The sequence below is a fragment of the Haliotis rufescens genome, unplaced genomic scaffold, assembly GCF_023055435.1.
Source record: "Haliotis rufescens isolate VD_foot unplaced genomic scaffold, xgHalRufe1.0.p SCAF_8, whole genome shotgun sequence".
NCBI lineage: Eukaryota > Metazoa > Mollusca > Gastropoda > Lepetellida > Haliotidae > Haliotis > Haliotis rufescens.
This window is the reverse complement of record NW_025964372.1, coordinates 34014731-34026812: the sequence shown is the minus strand read 5'-3', so window position 1 is coordinate 34026812 and position 12082 is coordinate 34014731. Positions and strand designations below refer to the sequence as shown.

Below are 12082 nucleotides of genomic sequence, written 5' to 3'. Positions count from 1 at the left end.
CGTCTGAGACCTGCATCACTTCGGGCTTTCCTCCCACATTTAGCTGACACGCCGCGATATAACTGGAATACTGTTAAAAGCGGCGTTAAACAAAACTCACTCACTCACTCTCAAGCTGTTTGCATTTATAGTGAAGAATATAACGGGGTTTCTTTTATTCTGAATGGAACGTGGACATATATAAGGATGATATTCAGTATATTTCGACACAGAAATAAAAACTAAATCTCATTCCGTATATAAATCGCCGTACGTTTTACTGTTAACCGGGAGCATTATCGCAGTAAATGGGGTTTTACGAAATTGTGGACCGTTTATCCCACTTCTTGCCGGATACCAACTCTGGTCTGATCCATCAGCTGTGAATACATTGGGCCGATATTCCGAGCAGTCGGTGTTTTTAACCAACGAATCAAGCGACGTCGACGTCGATATGGCAACAAGGAGTACTAAGACCAATGAGTGTTCAGATTGCATTGCACAAACAACAATGTTTCTCGCTAATGTGCAACACGTGCCATAGCCTACTCAAAATATTACTTCAATGTCAGATAATGGTAGGGTTTGCCCAAAATTCATGCGCGGATTAGGACTCATTTGACTTCCGGGGAGTTATAAACGGACATATTTATCCCCTCATTTTTAAAGCTGTTTAAAAATAGCAACAAAGTCACCACTTCACTGATATTGGTCTACTGTATACATTTACATAGCAACAGTGTACACATGTAACAGCGGGGAACAACTAGCGGGCTTCCCACAATGTGCCCATGAGGGGATGCAAACCCAGGTGAAGAGCCAATTGTATAGCCACAAAGCTTCTAACAGCCATTTTGTATTGGAGAAAACCCATCCCAGAGGTTTTGGTTGAACTCCCGAGGGGTAGTGTCTTTTCTTGCTTTTTAACCATCTTAATTCAAGATATACCATCAAAAATAAGAAAACATCGAGACACCTTATGGTGTGTCGCAGTATAAACGGAATTCGATCATAGCGTGCGAGAGAAAAAACGCGTGCATCATGGACCAACTGGAGTCACGACATGTAAAATTGGATTTCTTCACCCGCCCGTGGCGCAGTGGGAAAACAGAGGGTTACGAAACTTTACACAATATGTGAGATTGCAGGTACGATTCCCGTCATCAAGAATGAAAACGTTTAATTTCATGTCTTCAATTTTGGAACATGTCCAATGTTGGAAACACGGAGTTAAAATTTTATCTCCTAATCAACTCATCAGGTCTTACGAGCTAAAAGTAAAGCCCCACAAGATGTTATTACGAAAAAACAAGTAACATCAAAGACAATGGTCGATGTCCATTATAGTTATAAGAAGACATGTACCGTTTCACCACCAAATCCAGCAGCATATAGTTACTTCAATACAAAATCGGTTTCTTGTTCTCGTGGGTTCAAAGTCTGATATCGCCGGCGATACGATAAACCCGTTCCATGGAACAATTGGATAAAGATTATTTAAGCCAACCATAATATATTTCGATTACACCCTCTTTAATTTGACAAATTATAACGTACCGTCAACGCTTCCAAGGAACACCATGAGCAGCGCCACCTCCATGAATCGCACCATTGTCACAGAGCTTCGCCTGAACCGCGAAGTGCCGCGACGACGCTCCGTCTGGCAGGGTGGTGACAGGTAACCTGATATATATGCATAAAGTGACCCCATGTAACTGTTGACCAAATATGGATGTTAAAATGAAACTATGTGAATCACTTATGACTCGTTTATCAATATACAATGTATCATGAATTTACATGACGTCCACATCACCATCCATTTACATAAGCTATATAATACTTTCACAACTTGAATTTCATGTTAAAACCTTACAATATATTCATACTGATTTGAAAGCTCTTAACATAGTGTTAGTTTGGTTGCAAATAAGAATAATTAAATTTTCGTTGTGTTCATTGAAATTCCTGCATTCTGATTAGCTGAACTGCTCACGTGTTATTGCATTCATTTCCCAATGAATGTAAAAGATTAAGCCACGCCAACCGAGGCGGACTACTTTCATTACCACGGAATATCGGGAATCCCAGTATAACAGTGGAGGGATCCCTTTTTGCTCACGTATATCGTCATACACAAGACATTTAGAGAAATTCATGCACATTCATTGTCCAAACAACCCTTTGAGAGCGAAGGCCGAGAAGGAATGAAACAGCAAACCTGCAGGCTCCACCTGTTTTTTCTCCCGCTTGCCTTGGTTCAACAACTTTCATGTCTTTGGGTTTCATTTCAAACTAGCATTTTTTCCAACTGTGTCTTTCCGTTCTCAGGGAACTAATGTTTGAATCTGGCCGTAACTGACCATGTCATTTGAAACAGCCGCATATTTGTTCCGGGTCGTTGAGGCCGGTTTGTTTTTCTCGCCTCTTGCCTTGATTGACAGGTCCTATGAACTTTGTTTTTATCATACACTCCGTTGATTGGCTACTGACTTTGTAGGCGTGTCAAGTTATGTGCATAAATTAAACAATCACCTGAGCCATGTCACGCCACAGTATATATTTACACCCGGAATGTTTATCAATCTCGTCAGTTTTGTCTGCTTTGATATATACAACTGTTTGGGTTAAACTATTGCAGATAAAACATGTTTTCGTTGTCGAATTTAATTATAAGCATTGACTGTATTTTTTCCGGTTCATTGAACATAACAAATATGTAAACAATGCGTATTGTGCATGCTGGACACTGTATTGTAATCCAAACATACGAGTTCTAACTTGTGTATAACGTGTGTGTAGCTTGTGTATAACGTATGTATAACTTGTTTGTAACCTGTGTATAATTTGTTTATTTATTTTATAACGTGTGTATAACGTATGTGTATAACTTGTTTACAGCATGTGTATAACGTATGTTTAACTTGAAACGTGTGTACAGCCTGTGTATAACGTCTGTACAACTTGTGTATAACGTATGTACAACTTGTGTATAACCTGTGTATAACTTGTTTATAACTTTTATAACGTGTGTATAACTTGTGTATAACTTGTGTACAGCATGTGTTTTAACGTGTTTCTAACTTGTGTCTCAAAAACCTTCTGCGAATAAAACGAATCTGTTATATGAACAAAGTTATCACTATTGAGAAATAAAGGCATGTATCAAACATGTGATCTTCATGTTTCCTCTACGTGTCACGGAGGCATGTTTAACCTTGATTCAATACAAAGTACATCAAACATAATCAGTTATAACGGAAACCTCATACCCTGATTCACAGTTGTAGTGTCACCGATAAGGGAATCGGCTCTGTAATATGGATGTTCAATCTTGTGATAGGCAGTTTTATACCCAGAAAACAATTTTGTGAGATGTTTGACCAATTGGACTAAATAATAATATTTCCAGGTATACCGGAAATAATTTGATAGGATTTTATCAACAAGCATTGCCCTATTTAGAATTGAGGAAAACATGTTTTCATGTTATCGGTGATTCACACCTGCCATTTAATCTTTCCGACACATGCGAGGTATGAACATTAAATGCAGAACAACGGCTACACGTGTCACAGAGGATAATTGAAAATACTATATTCTTTGGAAACAGAACGACAAACAGTCGGAAAAATATCATTAATATGGAATCATATTGACTGGCAGTGTAATGACCCTTTTAGATTTTGTACTTGCTCAATTTTGGCCAGATTTACAAAATCTTAACTTGTTTTGAATGATGACGTTATTGTTCGGCTTAGAAGGAGTCAATGAACATTCAAGACTTTATTGAAATAGCCTTGATTACTAATTACTAAGTTATGTATTAACACGCATTGTAGGTTTTATGTGGTTAGGTTCAATAAATTGGCAGTCAAAAAGGCATATCTGATTATATTTTTTTTGTGAGTATACATGTTGTTGTGTTGTTTGTTTTTTGACACTGAACCCGGTATGTGACGGCGGTCTTAAGATTATCAAGTCTGGCCGAGACAATCCAGTGATTGACAATATAAGGATCGACCTGACCATACGATCCCTTTAGTCGCCTCCTAGTACAAGCATTAGTATAGCTGTATGCTGTTTTAGCAGTGTCCCCAAAGGGTGGAGGATGCCAAAATGGGCGTCACATTTTGAACCCATCTACAAGGACGTCCCCACAAACTTTACTTCGAGGCTTTGGAATATTCATTTTAGTCTCAATATTAGTTGGTGTCCTCTAGATTTTGTGTAGAGGCTTCCAGATATTGTAATGTAGTATGTTTTCGCCTCATTCCGTTCACCGTTAAAAAACACAATTCCATATTTTATATCAGAAGTGTTCAGCTGTTCTTAATTTCAGCTCTGCTAATTTTACGAAATTTGAGAAATAAGAAATTCTAACTCGAATATATGTACATAACTTTGTAGTGACATCTTATCTGAATCCATATCGTGTATGTTATTGAATAGTTGAGCCAACTCAATGACGTATTGGCCGTGATGTGTTTCAGCAGGTATTTCTCTGGTTGTTTTACAGTGGGTTAAGGTTCACTTAGATATATGTTCTACATTGAAACAAGTGGAATGTTATATTCGCCCACAATGTCATATTAAGGGGTTAACAGCTATTGTAACATTTCTTGGAGGTAATTCTGATGGGGTTTTGCGTCGCGTCCAATATTATTCAACTTCTGTAGTGCAACAACAGCATGTGTGTGGCTGTTTGTACTTGTCCAGACTAGTGCGCATTTTATATTGCTAGTCCACTGATATACCATGCCGCAGTGTAACATGAATACCACAATCAGACACAGTGTACTGACTCCGAACCGACCAATCTTTTTTTTAGCCCCTTAATGCCGAGGGTAGCACAAGTACCACCATTTAACGTCTTTTGGTATGACGCGGAAGGGGATCGAACCCCGACCTTCCGCTATCCGGGCGGACGTTTTACTACCAGAACACAGAGGCGGTATGTTTAATATGAAACTACCACGTGATCAAACGATTTGAATCATAAATGCCTTCAACTGAATGTGGTTCTGCATAACAATTACAGTTACAAGCGTGGAATAAGAATTGTTTTATTCGAACCTTTTATGGTTATGATACGGAAACACACGGGGGTGATAATAACCTCGTTATCAGATGATGCCAGGACGTTATTTCGCTCGACTATGTAACTTTAGAAACCTCGTGTAAGTACAGTGTGTGAGTGAATTGTCCCAATGATGATATGGTGCCAAATGATTTGCGGCCATGTTTGTCTACACTATGAGGCACGTTGGGAAGCCCTTATCTGAACATACCAGGCACTTGACTAAATAGTTTACTGAGGAAGCAGACATTGTATCGTTGTATGGAGTTCACACGTAGCTCTGCTCGGTGACTTTATTTGCATATTTATCGGATAGTGATACCAAGATTACCTGGTGGGTTTACCTCATCGATAACATTATAATTATAATGTATGATAAACATAGTTACAAGCGTAACTGAAGCAATATTTGCTACAAACACATTCTCTGGTAGCTATTGCGTTTTCTGAAGTAAAATGAGAACTGTGTTCATGTGATGAATAAACCGGCATTGTTCACGGGAATATGCCCGTGTAATGAATGTTCACATTGACACTGTTTACAACTTAAATGTCAGATTCACTGTAGAGCAGGCGTCCATCTGAATGGTTAAGCCTATGTGTATTTCACCAGTTCATAACAAAAGTTTCCCAATGTGCATGAATTATGATGGATCATGATTTTGAAGCGCAGCCGATATTCCATCGATTTGCAGAGCTCAGTCGTATCAGCATGGTACAGCGTTATAAAAACATACCATTACCAGAGGATATTTCTGTGGCTGTCAACCCATCTCTCGTCTCCATTCTCGTCGCAAATCAGTTGTCTGTTGAAGGTATTACTCGTGACGCGAACTGTCTACGTGTTTCATATCAGTAAGAAAGCAGTATATATAGCATATACCATGTACCAGATTACCATAACTATATTGAGATCAGTATTGAGTCACAGTAATAACATTGTGTTCATGGCATTGTTAGTCCGTGGAAATGATAAGTATTTTACACAAAACAATGTCACGCCACAGTAGACAACTTCTCAAATATCGTAAATGCGATGTTTCGGTATAGATATTATTTAAATACACTGCAGCTATCATGCTCAGTTTGGAATCATGTTTTCTTAATAGTTGTTCTACGCTGGTCAGATGTCTTTGTTATAGGACTGAGCGGAGGTCGTAGGTGCCTTGCAGGAACAAATGGTTGCTACTCAACTTGAAATAAAGAAACTGAATAGAAATAGAGCCAGTTAGGCTTCCAAGTAAGAAAGAAGGTCCCTGGCAACCTTTGCATGTCGTAAGACTGATGAGATCGGGTGGTCAGGCTCGCTGACTTTGTTGATGCATGTCATCCAATCCAAATTTCTAGCTCAATGCTTGTGATGTCAATCACTGGTTGTCTGGTCCAGACTCGAATACTTAGAGACTGCTGTTATGTAGATGTACTATTGTGGAGTGTGGCGTTAAACTACAAATAAACAAACACTCTGGGCATTAATGTGGAACATTATCAATGCGATGATAAACACAACTCACTCACTGTGGAGAGTTTAGTGAGTCTTCACCTGGCCATTTCTAACTGGACGGGATCAAGTGAGTGAATTGTGTTTTACACCGCTCTAAGTGTTTTTCAATTAATCAACAATGTGGGGCAGGTCTTAAGAGGTTTGATTACTGAATTGTCTGGTCCAGACTCGATTATTTACAAACCGCCATCATACAGTTGGAATTTTGTTCAGTGCGGCGTAAAACAACAAACAAACTATAACCAAAGTTGATTTATTCCATTTGATGACAGCAACTAATACATCTGCAGGCTCTGGAAACATACATACTCCCGTGAAGATCCGGGTTAGAGTGGGTCTGCAGAAACCCATGCTTGTCATAAGAGGCGACTGGTGGGATCGGTTCGTCAGGCTTGCTGACTTAGTTTATGCATATCATCGTACCAAATTACGTAGATCGATGCTCATGATGTCAATCACCGGATTGTCTGATACCGACTCCAGTGAGGAGTTCAACAACAAACAAACCGAAACAGCCATACACATAGACATGCTTCATTGTTATACACTTTGAGTGAAACAACAAACAATCAACATGGATGGGGAAACAGTCACATTCCGTGTCAAGTCAATGGCAAGTGTACATCAGTGTCCAGAGGTTTAGGCCATTTCAGGGCGGTCGGGTAGCCTAGTGGTTAAAGACCCGGGTTCGATTCCCGACATGGGTACAATGTGTGAAGCCCATTTCTGGTGTCCCCCCGCCGTGATATTGCTGGAATATTGCTAAAAGCGGCGTAAAACCATACTCACTCACTCACTCATTAGGCCATTTCACAACTTTTGATCTTCAAGCTCTTGTGTCTTGGAGAATCTGAAACCATATAAACCAAATGTCGAACATGCAACATTTATTACTACTAGAAAAGGGGATATTGATCAACAGATAATTGAATGTTTTAACACATATCGTTCTACAATGCACGTGACCTTTACCACTAGCACGGGTTTGGTTGTGACAAACACAGCAACATAATCATTGCAAATCCGGATTTGAACCCATGATTATCGGTTTCTGGCACATAGTGGCCCACATCTGCATAGCGAGTTCCAACGGCTTAGACGATTGGACCACCTGTGTCCCTCTAACCCGATTGTACGTAATGGCTCACTTTGTTATAACCGTAGTTAATTCATTCCTTTTGACGACAGCAGTTAATACATCTGTAGGCTCTAGAAACAAACATACCCCAAATGTAGATCCGGGATAGAATGGGTCTTCAGCAGATAATACTTGTAAGAGGCGACTAACGGCATCAGGTCATCAGGCTCGCTGACTTGGTTGATGCATGTTACCATATCCCAATTGCGTAGACGGATGCTCATGGATGCAATCACTAGTTTATCTGGTCCCAACTCGCGTGTAGCGTTAAAAAACAAACAATCAAACAAATAAACAAACATAACATAGAAATGCATGATTATTGTAGGCTTTGATCAAAACAACAAACAATCAGGCATGAAAGGGGAAACAATCACATTCCTTGAGATACGGTTTCACATCGTAAAGTCCACACCACATGTACATCACAGAGTTCAGAGGTTAAGCCATTTCACAAATTTCGATTTTCAAGTTCATGTGTCTTGGGGAATCTAAAATATCTACGCAATGTTAAACATATAGCAATTAATTTAAGAGAAGGGGACTTTGATGAACAGATGACTGAATTTATGTATAAAAACTGTTAATCCTCGTCGTTCTACAGTGCATGTGAAGTAACTGCTGAACATGTCCCATAATGTCTGAACAATTTACTGCCATGTCACTTCAGACATGTACCCGACAGACCTGACACCCATCAATCCGGACACCCGTCAACCGGGCCCTGTCAATCTGTAAATCCCGTCTTCTGGACACTATCTGATACGCTGTCCATTTTGTATACACCTGAGGAAATGTTGAGCATGTGCAATGTCCCATGGCAAGAGTTATTTTACAACCCATTCATTCTTCTGTTTCTCTGAACCATACAATACGATGCGACTATCTTGCACTTGAAGATGAAGTAAACTGTTTAACTTTTTCTCTTGTGTATAACAGTAGATGTCACGAGCTAAATCCAACGTGTCCACAATTCTTCTTAAACTAGTTGTTTGTATAATATCACCAGTCCAATATATCACTTGTCTCGGACCAGTAGACAAGTGGCCGTTTCGACCCGACATAACTCCCAACCAATGATTCGTTGACACGATTATTCGATCGTCTGGTATTAAAAGGTTCCACTGTACCACACTGTAAGTGTATACTTTTACGTAACCTTTCACATTATTATGTATGATTTGATATCTGATTGCAGACACAGTATTGAATATACGATTCAGATTATCAAAATAATGTAAACGGTCGGAATGAGATCTACACACTATGCTTATAAAGGGTGTACTATAAGTGACCTGAATCATATTACCTTTGCAGCAACTCCTGTACATTCTAAAGGGCAAGATGGTTGTGGAGAGAAGAAAATATGTTGAATAGAATTTATGTTTAAAAGTCAGTATTACCAATTTGAGTGATTATTGGAAACAGTTCAACAACAAAAGTCTTTTACTTAATTAAACTATTTACATGCTAATATAAGGGAAATAAAACACGGTTTTGTACGGCAAACTTGATACACGTTTGAAATATTTCTTAAATGTGCATAGTCAACATTTATGAATGGTAAGAAAAATGAGAGTACAAATAATAAATAAAGCAGAGAGATTAAGTGCGACAAATGTTGGAGTGAGTGTAACAACAAACAGAAGTTGACAGAATTGATAATTGAACGCACACATCCTCTTTCCTCACTTCACACACATTCAGTCATGACGCCCTCTCGATGTTATTGACATGTGAACATTCAAAATGAGATGAAGACATTCTGTGTCAAGTACACTCACAATGGCTGCAGTCTGGTGGTATAGTAATTGTACATGCATTGTCTTACCTACACCTAAGTTACTAAAGTAGTTAAAGACAAAAATTATAATGACAACATGCATGTCTCAGATCCCTTTTCTGATAGTAGATTGTTTCGCTACTGCATTTCAAGCTGCACATGTAATCACATAAATATATTTTTGTAGAATAAAGTATAGTATAGACGTATATATCTGGTACATTAATTTAAACAAAACATCGCAAATGATGTATTTCATATATTTGTGTAAACAAACAGGCTTTCACAAGAAAAATGTAGTTTTATAGAATTAAATCTGTGGGGATAAAACTTATAACACAAAATAAACAATATATGCAAAATCAAATATTGGGATACTTTATACAGGTGGGGGCGGGATATATACTCACACGCAAAAGAACCGCAAGTCGAGTATGCAGTATACATGTTTTTTTATTTTCAACAGTAAAGACAAGAAGTACTAATGGGCAAGACTGACAAAAGAAATTGACTGAAGACAGTTTAATGGATTAAAAGGCAGATGACATAATTGTTTTTTTCAAATGTTAAGGGCTTACACAGTTTCGGGTCAATACCCAAAATGTCAGTCAATACCTGGTATGGCCTCCATTAGAATTGATCACTGCCACACATCTCCTGTACATTGAGTGGATCAGACGATTTGTGAAGGCCCTAGGGATCCTCCTGCACACATCCAGACCAGCTGTGCAAAGTTCATCGGCAGTTGTAGGGACTGGACGCACATTGTGCAGACGTCTTTGAATCTCATCCCACAAGTGTTCGATGGGGTTCAGATCAGGGCTGAGGGCTGGCCACGGTAGAACACGGATGTTGTCTGGTTGCAGAAAGGCCATGGTAGCTCTGGCAACATGGGGATGAGCGTTGTTGATGTTGTGCAAAAAAAGGAACAACGTGGGATCTGATCACTTGGTCGATATATGGCTGAGCAGTGACGCCGTGTCCCCGACCTTGACCAACATTCAGAAAGCACATGGGTCCAAGTCTCGCATTAAGTCCAATCACTGCCCATATCATGACGCTAGGTCCAACCCATGGATCCCTTTCCATAACGTTTCTGTCAGCGAAACGCTCACCTCGACGCCGCCAAATTCTGACTCCTCCGTCTGCATGGGAGACACAAAAGCGACTTTCATCAGAGAAGATGACACGCCTCCACTCACGATGACGCCAATTGCGATACCCTGTGCCCACTTAAGTCGTGCTTGTCGATGCCGTGGTTGGAGAACAGGACGACGTGCAGGTCGGCGACATCTGGGGTTATTGGAACGGAGACGTCGGATAACAGTGTCCCGGCTAATGTGTCGATTATGTGTTCCTATGGTCTGTCGAGCACTTTCACTTGCAGTTAGGAACGGATGTCGCTGGTGTTGACGGGTCATCTGCCGATCTTGTCGAGGTGTTGTGACCCTAGGACGACCGCTCCGAGGAAGGTCATCTGTGGTCTGTGTAGCATTGTATTGATGCAGGACACGGTAAATTGTGGTTATGTTAACGTTGAAATGACGGGCAACATCTTGGACAGACTCTCCAGCTTCCAAACGTCAGATAGCCTGGTTTCTCTGAATTTGTGTTAGGCGTGGCATTGTTGACCAAGGAGTGGTAGGTCCAAGAATCGGCCACAGTTTTACACCCACTACAGTTCGTGACAGTTCGTGCGTTTTCGATTTCGCGAGAAATGGGTGCATGATACCCACATATTCATTAAAATGGTGCGTTTTGGCGATTCGTTTTTCATGTTGCGTTTTTACTCGGGGCTTCCAAAATGCAACCAAAAATATTGATAACACCATCAGGCTTCACAACATGCTAAAACTCGTATTAATTTATGGTACCGGGTTTTTTACCTATTTGCTTAAAACCACTTGCGTTTCTTTTGCGTGTGAGTATACACAAATGTACACCGATTTAATCTTCTGGGGAGGAGCCTGTACCAATAAACGTTTTCAGGGGGAGCGGCGTGGGGAGGTGGTGGGTGTTATTTTGCGACACCGGGACAGAAGTTGCTAATGTGTCGTTTCTGAACACCAGCTGCCGTTCCACTTATGGCTTGAGTATTCTAAATTTAGATGCGACATACTGTTTCCGGTTCCAAATTCAATGCAGGGATAAATGTACAAATAACACAGTTCTACACTGTAAACACGGTGTGTGTATACAGATATTAAATTCTTTTCAAAATGCAAGGTATCTTCAAACTTACCTGCATCAGCACCTGTAGTTGGTGGATCGGAAGTGAAACGGTAGCCTCCACTAACAATGTCGTCGGAAAACCCATATACAGCGAATCTGCTGGCAGAGCGGACGATGTATCTGGTATATGAACACTTTCTTCCCGCTTTGTAATCACTGCCGGGGATGTCCACCCAGTCAAATGTAACAGGGGCTATATCATTAGACAATACTTCAATATCCGTTACGTGTTGTTTAGTCAGTATGTTTATACAAGTTGTATAAGGAATGAATGCACTGTTCACGAAATACGTAACTGGAACTACAACAGCAAACCCATGCAGAGTTGCATATAGGCCGTTTCTACGCAGGGTTGCCATGACAGGC

General features: G+C 40.1%; 1 protein-coding gene across 1 annotated transcript in view; it reads right to left on the bottom strand.

Moving 5' to 3' along the window:
• The window catches only part of LOC124120969, a 260732-nt gene that overhangs the window by 187070 nt on the left and 61580 nt on the right, over positions 1 to 12082 (bottom strand). The window lies entirely within an intron of this gene.